Raw genomic sequence first — 12,349 nt, forward strand, 5'->3', positions numbered from 1 at the left:
TACCAATTAAAATGACATATTCCTTACGTCATAGGCATGTACATCACAAAACCAACAATACAAAACATAGTCAAGTTACTGAACATATCAACATAATCACATATATAATCAAGACCACTCTAATCATCAAATTATAACTTCAACAAGCATGAATAAGAGTACATTTTAACATAACCAAAGCAAGGCAATTACCCATGAATCCTATCAAGTCAACAAATGCATTGACCAAGCAAAGCCCCATAACCTTACTCAATCAAGTAAACCAACAAGAATCATGACTAACATCCCACTTCACATAACATGACATTTAAGAGTACATATCATAATACTTTAACAATGTAGACCAACAACTATTCATAAGTGAAACAAATCAACATATAGTATCAATAATGGGCAAGTTCATCGTATGCATATCATATTCCATCATAAACATATTCATACATAAGAACATCCTCCTTAACTTCCCTCAAGGTTAGCTAGTGCAATGTTTAGGTAGAGTCTCATACCCCTATCTAGACTAAGCTAAACCCATCACTACACCATTTTAGGCCTACGGCCACACTAATTCTGGACAACAATTCTAAAGTGTTGCATAAAATATTTTTGGATACGCTTTCAAAGCGTAGCCTAAGTTTTTAACTTTTAGCTACACGTTATACTGACAACATTTAAAAAGTTACTCTTTAATGTATAATTGATAACAACTATTAACATATATGGTCACACTTTTAAAATAGCCTATTTTTATAATTATAAAAACAACACATTAGAAGTGTGACTTCACTAAAAATTTCCCTCCAACATTATTTTAACTCTACCGCTCATTTTTATTTGTCAAAAAAATATATTCATAAAACATTAATTTTAATAAAATTCATATAACATTTGTGAGAAAAGAAACGCATGAGTTCTCTCTTTCTCGGAAGAACTATGAGCTGACGAGTTGAAGAACAGAGATGATAAACTGAAGTCGAAGAACTGATTTCCTCAAGCGTGAGTTCGATTCTCATCTCCAATAACAATTTCATCAAGCGTGAGTTTGATTCTCTTTTCCGATAACAATTTCATCATGTGTGAGTCCGATTCACTGTTCCGTAAGTACTAAAAATAGTCTTCTTGTTATTGATTGCTTTTGTTGTTTTGTGTTTAGAAGAGGAGAATGATAAGGAACTGAAGCTAAGACCCCGATTTTAGACAGAACAGAAGAGCTCAACAGCTAAAGAGCTTCTCGCTGAAGGACACGATTTTCATCATAGTTCTCGCAGAAAACAGGATTTTGTTGGAATAGGGTTTATCAGGTAACAAATTCTATCTTTGAAATTCTAAATTTTAGCTTTAGGGTTTTGGTATTCTTGTATTTTTGATACCTTTTTATTTGTTGTTAGAAGGAGTCGTTGTCCTCTTTGGTTTGAGTAATTTGAGCAAGACTTGCCTTTTCGTGACTCGAGACATCTACTTTCACAAGTTCCACTGGCCAGTCTTATGCATATATATTATCATGTAATGGTTCTTTTAGCTATGATTATATATTGATGAACTAGACTTAGGTAACACATGTACGTTGCTTTGCAATGATATCGATCTAGATAAATAGGCATTAGTATCGATTGGTTCAGTAGGGTATGGTGGCAAAGGGGTATATGCCCTTCCCTACAATTACAAAACCAGAGGTAATACACTACAATAAGACATTCAATCAAAACTCGGAATATATACTATCTGTAGGGATATTGATGAATTCTTGAATTTTTCTTCTGCAGTGCCACCAAGGTCTCTGGATCCTTCAAAGGACTTAGCTGTTTATGGATATGGAAGTATAGGTAGGAAGGAGAGAATGAAAAGTTGGAACCAAAAGCAAGATATGAAAAAAAGATGGAGAGGATGGCGAAGATGAATTTGATTTATCACTGTAAGTTTTAACATTACCAGTTTAATAAAAATACTTATCAGTGTATGTTTTGCAGAATCCAACATCTTTAACTTGTTGAATTTGTATTATGTGCATTTAGTTTCCATAATATGTGTAACATGCATAGCTATAGTAAACCTTCTAGTTAATTTTTTTATGTAACTCCCAACTCAGTACTAGTTTCAATTATATTGCAGCAGTTAAGAAGTAGTACTATTTAATGTGTTAGTTCTATGTTTTGAAGTGACAGATAGATATCCAAAAATTTATGGAATTGTCATATTGCTGATTTTTGTATTACTTTTGTGGAATTAGGTTAAATGAAGCAACACAACCATTATCAAGGTGATTTCCTATTCATTTAACCTAATCAATCCATACAGAATCATCATTGTTCTTGGTTTTTTCTTTCATTATAAAATCACTCATCCTATTGACGATGCGTACGGTTTGTGGCTAGTCTCTGTAATATGTGAAATTTGGTTTGTTGTCTAATGGATTCCTAATCACTTTTCTAAGTGGCTTCTTGACCACAAGTATGAAACTAAATTCGGGCAATCTCTTTTTTTTATTGTATTAACACTGGTAGAAAATGGTGGGACTCTTAAAAGTGCTAGTACAACTTCTCTACTAAAAGAGTGCATTTATGTAATAAGCTGTTGCTATGAAGATGAAACAGAATGGGGAAAAGAGGTAATAATTCTGATCCATCTCTTAAAATTCCTTACTTTCTAATCGTGTTCAAAATGTACCGGTTGTTCAATGTAACTACTTTGAAAAAGCAGCTTGGCTGGATAAAGAGGTACTTGTTCTGATCTAGAGTTGCATGAGATGTGCATTGTTCACATTGTTTCTATTGGGTCAGAATCATTGTGCACACTGAATCCAGACTGTGTTGACGGGTACACTATTTCATTTTGAATATTCTAGTACATCACATGTTTTCTTACTTGATCTCAATGTCTTATTGGGAGAGACTTAAAATTATTTTTTCTGATATAATCTTTGTTATTTGTTTTCTTCTTGTTTTTGTCACAAGGAAAGGAGCAATATTGACATATGATACTCGTACAGATCTGTTATTTTTTAGTTCATTTACTACATCGGACTATGTTGCTGCTCAGCGGCTTACGTGAGACATGTTCTTTATGTTAGCTATACGAAAGTAATCTAACCCAGTCATGAATTACTTTTAGACATCATCTGAGTGAACTAGTCTGATGTTATTGTTGTCATCTGAGAACTGTAGAAATATAGCGGCATCTGAAAAAACTGAAAACGTCCAATATTTGTATCCTACCTTAGGTTTACTTTTACACTGAAGTATTTGCCAAAACATTTTAAGTTGATACCTTTGAACCTACAATCCAATCCAAGCATATGACTTGATAAGATATAGTTAAGTATCTAATATCCTGAGAGTGATGCTTAATTCAGAAAGGAGAAAATGATCTAGGACCATTGTCTTCTAATTTCTAGCTTGTTCTGTCGTTATGTATATTCTTTTATGCTTAGTTTGTGCATATACTCTTTAATGCTAACCTTTCCAATTTGTGTCGTATACATTTCTTACAGATACAAACAGAAATGGATCTTTAAGAAGTACAGGAAACATGACTGGTATAACTTCGTCACATGCAAAATGAGGTAATTCACCTAGTACAAAAATGGTAATTATCGATTGAGTTACATGTTCAGGTTGGTTATGACAAGCAAGGCTTTCACTAGATATGCAACTCATATTTATCTCATTTGGTCTCAAATTTCTCTTCCTGTGTTGGTTTATTCTTGTTCGTTGGGATTCTGTGATAGCGTTTTATGTTAGACGTTACGTTGTTGATTCCTACACCTTATGTTGGATGAGTGGGTCGAGACGTCAAGGTTTTAGATTTCATTTTGTGTCTCTAGTGCTTTCATTTTAAATCTTATACTTGTGAGAATGGATTATGTCCAGTTTTCTTCCGTTCCGCTTTATTTTCTTAATGTTTAGTATGTCTTTTAAGTTCTCCTTAACAATTGGTATTCAAGGTCTGATAGTTTTGCATTTATGCCCAATAGGGATGCACGAGATTTTTTTTTGTTTTAATTAACAAGGTGATTCTAAACCATTAATTTCAGAATCACACAAATGATTTACAGTTGTGTGATTGCGACTGCTACCGGTCTTGGTGTCTGCAGTTGAGTGAAGAAATAGATAGAAAAATGGAAATTGAAAAAATAAAACATCAAGCGAAAAAAGAAGTACAACAAATAGAAGAAGTAAAAAATAAAGAAATTTTAGAATTAGAAAAAGAATTAGCAATGTTGAAAGAAATGTATGAAATAAAACAAAAAGAAAAAGAACAGAAAAGAAACTTAGCAAATGAGATAAACAAATTTAAAGAAAGATTGCAATTAGAAGATAAATCAGAAGAAAGTAATCAAGATAATCTAACTAATCTGCCAGAAGTAAGAGTTGATGATATCAACGATGATTTAGAAGAACAAAAAAATAGAAATACATACGGGAGATATAGACATGAATGAAAAACCTAGTACATCAGGAGAAAAAAATCCAAAATACTTAAATCCAACATATTATAATGTAAGTTATGAAAAATATGATAAAGAAAAAATTTTATGGGATAAAAGATTAAATAAATGGACACCTAGACCAACAACTGAACAGCACAATTTTTTAGATTTAGACTGTGTAGCAGATATAAATAATACAATTCAATTATGGATGGGATATATATCAAAACAATTAATAGATAACAAAATAGGAATGACAGAAACACCAGGATATATAGAAAGAACACTTATAGGAACAGTAAAATTATGGTTACAAAATTTAACGGAAGAAAGTATAAAGACTTTAAGAAATAATAAAAAATTTAATGGAGAAACAACTACAACATCTATGGAAATATTAAATAAATACGAAATAGCTATAAGAAATGAATTTAGTAGTATGACAACAGAAGTAGAAGAACAAAATAAAGAAAAAGTTATAAATAGAAATTTAATGGCAAAATTGGCAATATGTAATATGTGTTATATAGATGAATATACATATGCATTTAGAGAATATTATTATAAAGAAACATATAACATGGAAGAAAGTAAGGAAATAAGAAAATTATATTTTACAAAATTACCAAAACCTTTTAGTTCAAAAATAATAAAAAGTTGGAATGAAGCAGAATTAACAGATACTTTAGGAGCTAGAATGAAATTCTTACAACGATGGTTTACAGAACTATGTGAAAAACATAAAGAAGATGTAAAAATGGAAAAATTATTAGTAAAAAACTTAGCATATTGTAAAAATAAAATAGCACCTCAATTTGGTTGTACAGATAGTTATTATAAAAAGAAGTATAATAGAAATAAAAATTATAAAAAATATAGATCAACTTATAAATATAAAAAACCAAGAAAGAGATATTATGTAAAAAATTACAAAACTAAAAGACCATTTAGACCAAAAAGAAAATTGACGGAATGTACTTGCTATAATTGTGGAAAACTAGGACATAGCTAAAGATTGTAAGTTACCTAAAAATCCAAAGAGGAAACAGATATCAGAAATAATTATGGAAAATGAAAAATATACACAAATAGAATATGTCGATTATGATTTAGAAAGTGAAGATAGTATATATATGAAATATCAGAAAATGAAATAGATAATGACATAGAATTAGAATCAGATAATGAATTTTATAATATAAATGACTGAAGCAGATATACAAATAATAAATAAAGAAGAATGTCAAGATGAAGAAACTTTAGAACAAAAAATAATATTTGATAATAGTATATTTGAACAAATAAAAGGAAAAGAATTAGATCTAAGTGTAGAAAAAATATTAGAAGTACCAAAAATAAAAAATTTGTTTAAAAGACAAAAAGAAGAATATTATGTAGTAAGCCAAATAGAGAACATATCATAGATTGTAAGTATACCAAAGGAAAAGCTAAAATACCAATAATAAATAAGAGAATAATTAATAAAGAAATACAAGAAATATATGCAAAAAACCCGATTAAATATGTACATTTAGGAGGAACTGAAATATTAATAAAAGCATGTTTTAGAGAAGGAATAGATACACCTATAGAAATATATTTAGCAGATAATAGAATTATACAACCTATAGAAAAAAGTATAATAAGTGCAGTAAAAGGTAATTTAATATACCAAAAATTTAAATTTATAATAAGTGCTAATTACTCAGTAGCAATGAATGACAGAAACATAGATAAATCATTAATATTATATTGGAAAATGTCAGGAATAGAACTAGCACCTGGAAGTAAAATATTTACAGCCAGATGTAAGAATTTATATGTTTTAACAACAAAACATAAAATAACAGCAAAAAATAAAATAAATAAAATAAAAATAGAAAACCCCTTTGAAAAATTAGTTACGGTTATAGATAATAATGACTATAGTTATAATGAAATTGATATAGAAGAAGATTTAGAGATAATACAAGAAAGACTAAGCACATAAAAAAGAATAAATAATAATGATATACCACAAACATCATAAAAATTGAGTACTTCAAATAGTTCCAAAAGAATAAATATAATTTCACAAAAATTAATAGAAGAAGAAATAAAACCACATCATTATTATATAAAGGAATAATGGAGCAAAGAAAATATTTAATACTAATAAATACAGGACAAGAAGAAAGTATTAATAAATATTGAAGAAACAACGGAACAAGAAATAATAACTGGAGGTATACCAATGATAATAAAATTTAAAATATATCAAGGAAATGAAAATATAACATTAGGAATAAAATGGCTAGAACAAGTAAAACCATATAATATAGAGGATAAACAACTAACGATAAATTATCAAAATAAAAAAGTCATAATAAAAAGGATTTTAATATAAAAAAATATATGAAAAATATATATACTCGCGAAGATAATAATAGAAGGATATTATAACAGATATCATACACCAATGATAGATACAGGAACAGAAGCTAATATATGTAAATACAATTGTTACCAGAAGAAAAATGGAAAAAATTAAAAACACCAATAGTAGTAACAGGATTTAATAATGAAGGAAGTATGATCACGTACAAGGCAAAAAATATAAAAATACAAATATGAGATAAAATATTAACTGTAGACGAAATATATAATTTTGAATTAACAACAAAGGATATGTTATTAGGTATGCCATTTTTAGAAAAATTATATCCACATATAATAACAAAAACACACTGGTGATTCACAACACCATGTAAACAAAAGATAGGAGCAAAAAGAGTAGGTAACTAAAGAAGAAAAACAACATAATGAATTAAAGGCAGTGAAAAAATTACACAAAAATTAGAAAATATAAAAGAAGAAGACCCTAGAATAGAATTAATTATATTTTCCATAGATAAAGTAAAAGTAATCCAAGAAAAATTAGAATTACTATATAACGAAGATCCTTTACAAGGATGGAAAAAACATAAAACAGAAGTTAAAATTGAACTGATTGATGAAAATAGTATAATAACACAAAAACCATTAAAATATAATTTCAATGATTTAAGTGAATTTAAAATACATATAAGTGAAAAACTAAAAAATGAATATATACAAGAAAGTAATAGTAAACATAAAAGTCCGGCATTTATTGTTAATAAATATAGTGAACAAAAAAGAGGAAAAAGTAGAATGGTAATTGATTATAGAAATTTAAATGCAAAAACTAAAACATATAATTATCCAATACCAAATAAAATATGAAAGATAAGACAAATACAAGGATATAATTACTTTAGTAAATTTGATTGTAAATCAGGATTTTATCATTTAAAGTTAGAAGAAGAATCTAAAAAACTTACAGCATTCACAGTACCACAAGGATTTTATGAATGGAATGTATTACCATTTGGATATAAAAGTTCACCAGGTAGATTTCAACATTTTATGGATAACTATTTTAAACAACTAGAAAATTGTGTAGTATATATTGATGATATATTATTATATTCTAAAACACAAGATGAACACATAAGATTATTAGAAAAATTTATACGTATAATACAACACTCAGGAATAAGTTTAAGTAAAAAGAAAGCAGAAATAATGAAAAAACAAATAGAATTCCTAGGAATACAAATAGATAAAAATGGAATAAAAATGCAAACGCATATAGTACAAAAAATAATAACCTCGAATGAACAATTAGATACAAAAAAAAAATTACAATCCTTTTTAGGATTAGTTAACCAAGTAAGAGAATATATATCAAAATTAGCAGAAAATTTAAAACCGTTACAACAAAAACTAAAGAAAGATGTAGAATATCATTTTGATAATAGAGATCAAACACAAATATAAAAGATAAAATTATTATGTAAAACATTACCAATATTATATTTTCCGGATAAAGATAAAAAAATTATTTATATAGTAGAAACTGATGCAAGTGAAAAAAGTTATGGAGAAATATTAAAACATAAATATAATGATAATAATATAAAATATCACTGTAGATATTATTCAGGCACATATACAAATACGGAAATAAAATGGGAAATAAATAGAAAAGAATTATTTTCAGTATATAAATGTTTATTAGCATTTGAGCCATATATTATATATAACAAATTTATTGTAAGAACAGATAATACACAAGTAAAATGGTGGTTAACCAGAAAAATACAAGATTCAGTAACAACAAAAGAAATTAGAAGATTGGTATTAAATATATTAAACTTGACATTTACAATTGAAGTGATAAAGACTAATAAGAATGGTGTTGCAGACTACTTATCAAGACAAAGCTACTCAGACTAAGAACAAAGACGAAGATACAATTGAAAAGCTACTCAAAGCCATTACTACACTTTGTATTAAAGTGGATAGTATGGAAAATGAGATACAAAAGCTAAAGACTAATGAAGATAACCTGAAGTCTAAAGCTAATATAAATCAGCAGCATGACTATAAAAATGTGGAGCTACGTCGATCGGAAGACGGTAAAATTCCAGAGATAAAAGGAGACGATGGGTAACTCCCTAAAACCCATAATGTTTGTTTAAATACAGCTGCAGGTACAAGCAAAGAAGTTAGTGAAAAACCACGAAATACAAATTTAAACCAGTTATTTGCAAAACCATTTATTCAAAATACACCAAAACAAATACCCATAGAACCACGAACTTCTACCTATGCAGTGAGTATACAAAATCAGAGTGAAAAGAAAAGATACAATTATATTACACAAACCTACATTGAAAATATATATAAAATCCAAACTTATTTAAATCTCAACCCCAGATCTAACCAAACCAAAGATCCAAGTCAAGACTATATAACTCAAAAATTACAAGGATACAATAGACTTATAGCACAACCAAAAACTAGTGCTAATCTAGTTAAGACATGTTACAGTTATGGATTACTAAGTACAGTATATACATATGACGGAGAAGAAATCAGTGGAATACCACAGTTATACAAATCATTTATTACATATAAAAGAGTTACAAAAGAAAACTTATTTTATATTAAGTTTTATACAGCACCAGCAGAAATATTATATGAGGTAAAATCTCCAATTCAAGTTATTAAGATAGGATTAACAAAAGATATGATCATACCAGAAGATATTGGGCATCAGAATGAAATACCAAAGATAGAAATACCAAGTTTTTATGCCAATAAAAGAATAATTGGTATATCAACTATCCTACAAGAATTAGTAAATAATTATTTAAATGGAAATGCCATATGGAGCTATTACGCTAGAGATCAAGTTATGATATATTCAAACTCAAGGGAATTAAGAAGAGCAGATATGGATGAAGTTCAGCGATGGATTTTATCGTTACTAAAGCCAGAGGAACAATCTACAACACGAGCATTAAAGAAAGAATTTATTTCAGAAGACTTATTAATTAGATATTGTAAACATATTGGACACAAATACCCAGATCACAGATGTTCCAAATGCAATGGAGAAGATAACTTTATACCGGTTGTTGATTTTGAATAAAGATGAAGAGATAAGAATGCAAAATAAGATAAGGATGAAGAAAAAGAGTTATAGTAGACAAAGAAAAATGACGACAAAGACAAAAGAAGAAAAAGACATAAAGATTGCTATAAACAAAGAAAAGGTGGCAGACAAAGGGATAAATATCTTTTAAAAAATGTGAAAATAAGAGATAAGATTCCTTTGTATAGTAAATAGCTTTTACTTTTTTGAAAGGCCAATGCGTATAGCCGGCCATTTGTGAAGTTTTGTTTAAAAAGTCGTAAAGTATACAGTAGGCGCACTTATGTGCTGGTTTAGAATTTAGTATATATAGATTACCAAATTGTAAATGAAAGGCAGGCAATGCCAAACAAAAGCTTAAGTTAATAAGAACCCTTCCAAAAATCTCTCTAAAAAAAAGATATAAACTAAATTAAAAATGGAGAAATTCGAAATCAAGTCAGATATTTTAGATAGCATGAAAAATCGAGAGACAAAGGTATATTGTTTAGAAGGTAAAGTTGCGCCGTGCCATGGCGTTCACTAAGGTGTTGTTTGGGAGGCAACCCAAAACCCTTAAATGTTTGCTTTATTAAAAAATAATAGTGAATTGATCTTAAAGGTTGAAATGTAGAGAGTGTCGACAATTATAGATTGGAAATCTATTGATACATTCCACGAATTGTCGAACTGGTCGGCGAACACTAATTAGACCACCGTTAGACTCAACCCCAATTTGCATATTAGTCTGTAAAACTTGGTGAGGCAGGTGACTACTCGGTGTGATGACGAGTAGTTCGATTATTGTGACTAATGTCGTCGAATTGGCGAAAGCTTGATGGTCTTAATGTTTAATCGATTCAAAGTTTAAAAATTTTCATTTTTCCTTGATTTCAATTTATAAAATTTGCACCTATTAATTATTTTCATTATCTTTGCATTCTGGGTAATTTAGTCGTCGATTTGTGTTCAAACGTGGGATTACATTGCCTCATAGCATTGCAAATCACCTCATTCGGCATAAAAGGTTAGTTTTCCCGAACCCCGAGGCTATTTTTGAAATTTTTGTGCTTTTATGGAAAATTGGATTTCTCGTATTCTTGTACACTAGGCCTCTCTATTAGGAATAAATATATTGCCTCAATGTCAATTTTTAGATGCGAATTCCTGTTTGTACTATCTTGATTATTGAATGCCCGTAAATTTTTGGCTTTTTAATGAATACAATTTTGTTGGTTTCTCGTCCTTATTTTCATATTAATTTGTTGTCATAGTCTGTAACTTTCGGTGAGAAAGCTGAGTTCTCCGAAAGAACTAGGTGACTCACCAAAAATAATTTTTACCGCTCTTTACGCACATCCCTAAAACCCTTATTACACCTAAAATTTTGGCGAATAAACCTTTGCACGCCGAAAGTGGTCGGTGATTCGCTGAAAATGGCTAGTCAATAGGCAATAGATTTTGTTTGATGATCATCTCCTAATATTCCTGATCTGTTGCAGATATTGTCAGACCAAAAATCTCAGGTAGAAACATGTCACCCAGACACATAAGGGAGAAAATTGTCAGGAAGAGTGCAGGGAAAGCAAAGAGAGAGAAGAAGGAAGGAAATACAAGGAGGAGAATCCCCATTGACCACAATGTTCCTTAGTGGGCTTGAGGGGTCAGGAACACAATACATACGTTTAAAGAGGACCAAGATATGGAAAATATATAAAAAATAACATTGTTGCAGAAGGAGAAGTCAAAGCAGCAAAAGTCACTGATACCAAGATGATATTTATACACCACCCACTAAGACCCCAACAGATGAGAGGCTAAATAGATAGGATCCCCTCTTTACCTCACTCTCGATTTTGATGTCTTTCTTTAGATTACATTCTGTATTATTTGATCATATGTATTTGAGGGAAAATAGTTTTTTATTTGTGAGGGAGTAAGGCCAACATTTTATGTGTGACTGCTATTTTTATTTGTCTTTTGTGTTTATACTTGGGGTGTTATGTCTTACATAATGTTTTATATGCTTTTGTGGATGTTTTGAGCATATATCTCCCCTTTGGTTATGATTGAGAAATGATTTAGACCCTTCTGGAAAAATATAATTTTTTTGTTAATTTCTGCCACCTCTTTTATGTACTCGAAATGTGACCGTTCTTAGGCAAACTTAAGTCTCGGTTCTATATTGATAACTTGAATAGGGCATGCAATCGAAGACACATGAATGTACAACTACGACAAGGCCAAATGAAGTTGCATATACAATATGTGAACTCTTTGTATCTCATAATGATTAGCCAATTCCCAAATCTATTCTCTTATAATAACGGATGCATATTAGCAATATTGAGTATTTTTTTTTGAATTTAGTGTCGCTGCCTTGTGTGATAAGCTTACCATGAACCATGCATGTCAACGCTTAGGATTTTCCCATTTCTCTAATT

The 12,349-nt window shown here is 29.4% G+C and overlaps 1 long non-coding RNA gene across 10 annotated transcripts; it reads left to right on the plus strand.

The window, feature by feature from the left end:
- Nucleotides 1-845: 845 nt before the first annotated feature.
- On the plus strand, nucleotides 846-12,005 carry LOC107005056. Of its 10 annotated transcripts, none has more exons than XR_003575237.1 (9): nucleotides 864-1,033; nucleotides 1,151-1,298; nucleotides 1,761-1,909; nucleotides 2,225-2,254; nucleotides 2,499-2,811; nucleotides 2,949-3,041; nucleotides 3,485-3,556; nucleotides 10,861-10,932; nucleotides 11,408-12,005. It is a non-coding gene; the product is annotated as an uncharacterized LOC107005056 (long non-coding RNA). The 10 variants fall into 10 exon arrangements; XR_003575233.1 differs by having other exon boundaries at nucleotides 2,499-2,602; nucleotides 2,695-2,811; nucleotides 2,949-3,556; XR_003575234.1 differs by adding an exon at nucleotides 8,691-8,935 and having other exon boundaries at nucleotides 862-1,033; nucleotides 2,499-3,556.
- Nucleotides 12,006-12,349: the final 344 nt, after the last annotated feature.

Source organism: Solanum pennellii, chromosome 11 (genome assembly GCF_001406875.1).
Source record: "Solanum pennellii chromosome 11, SPENNV200".
NCBI classification, from domain to species: domain Eukaryota; kingdom Viridiplantae; phylum Streptophyta; class Magnoliopsida; order Solanales; family Solanaceae; genus Solanum; species Solanum pennellii.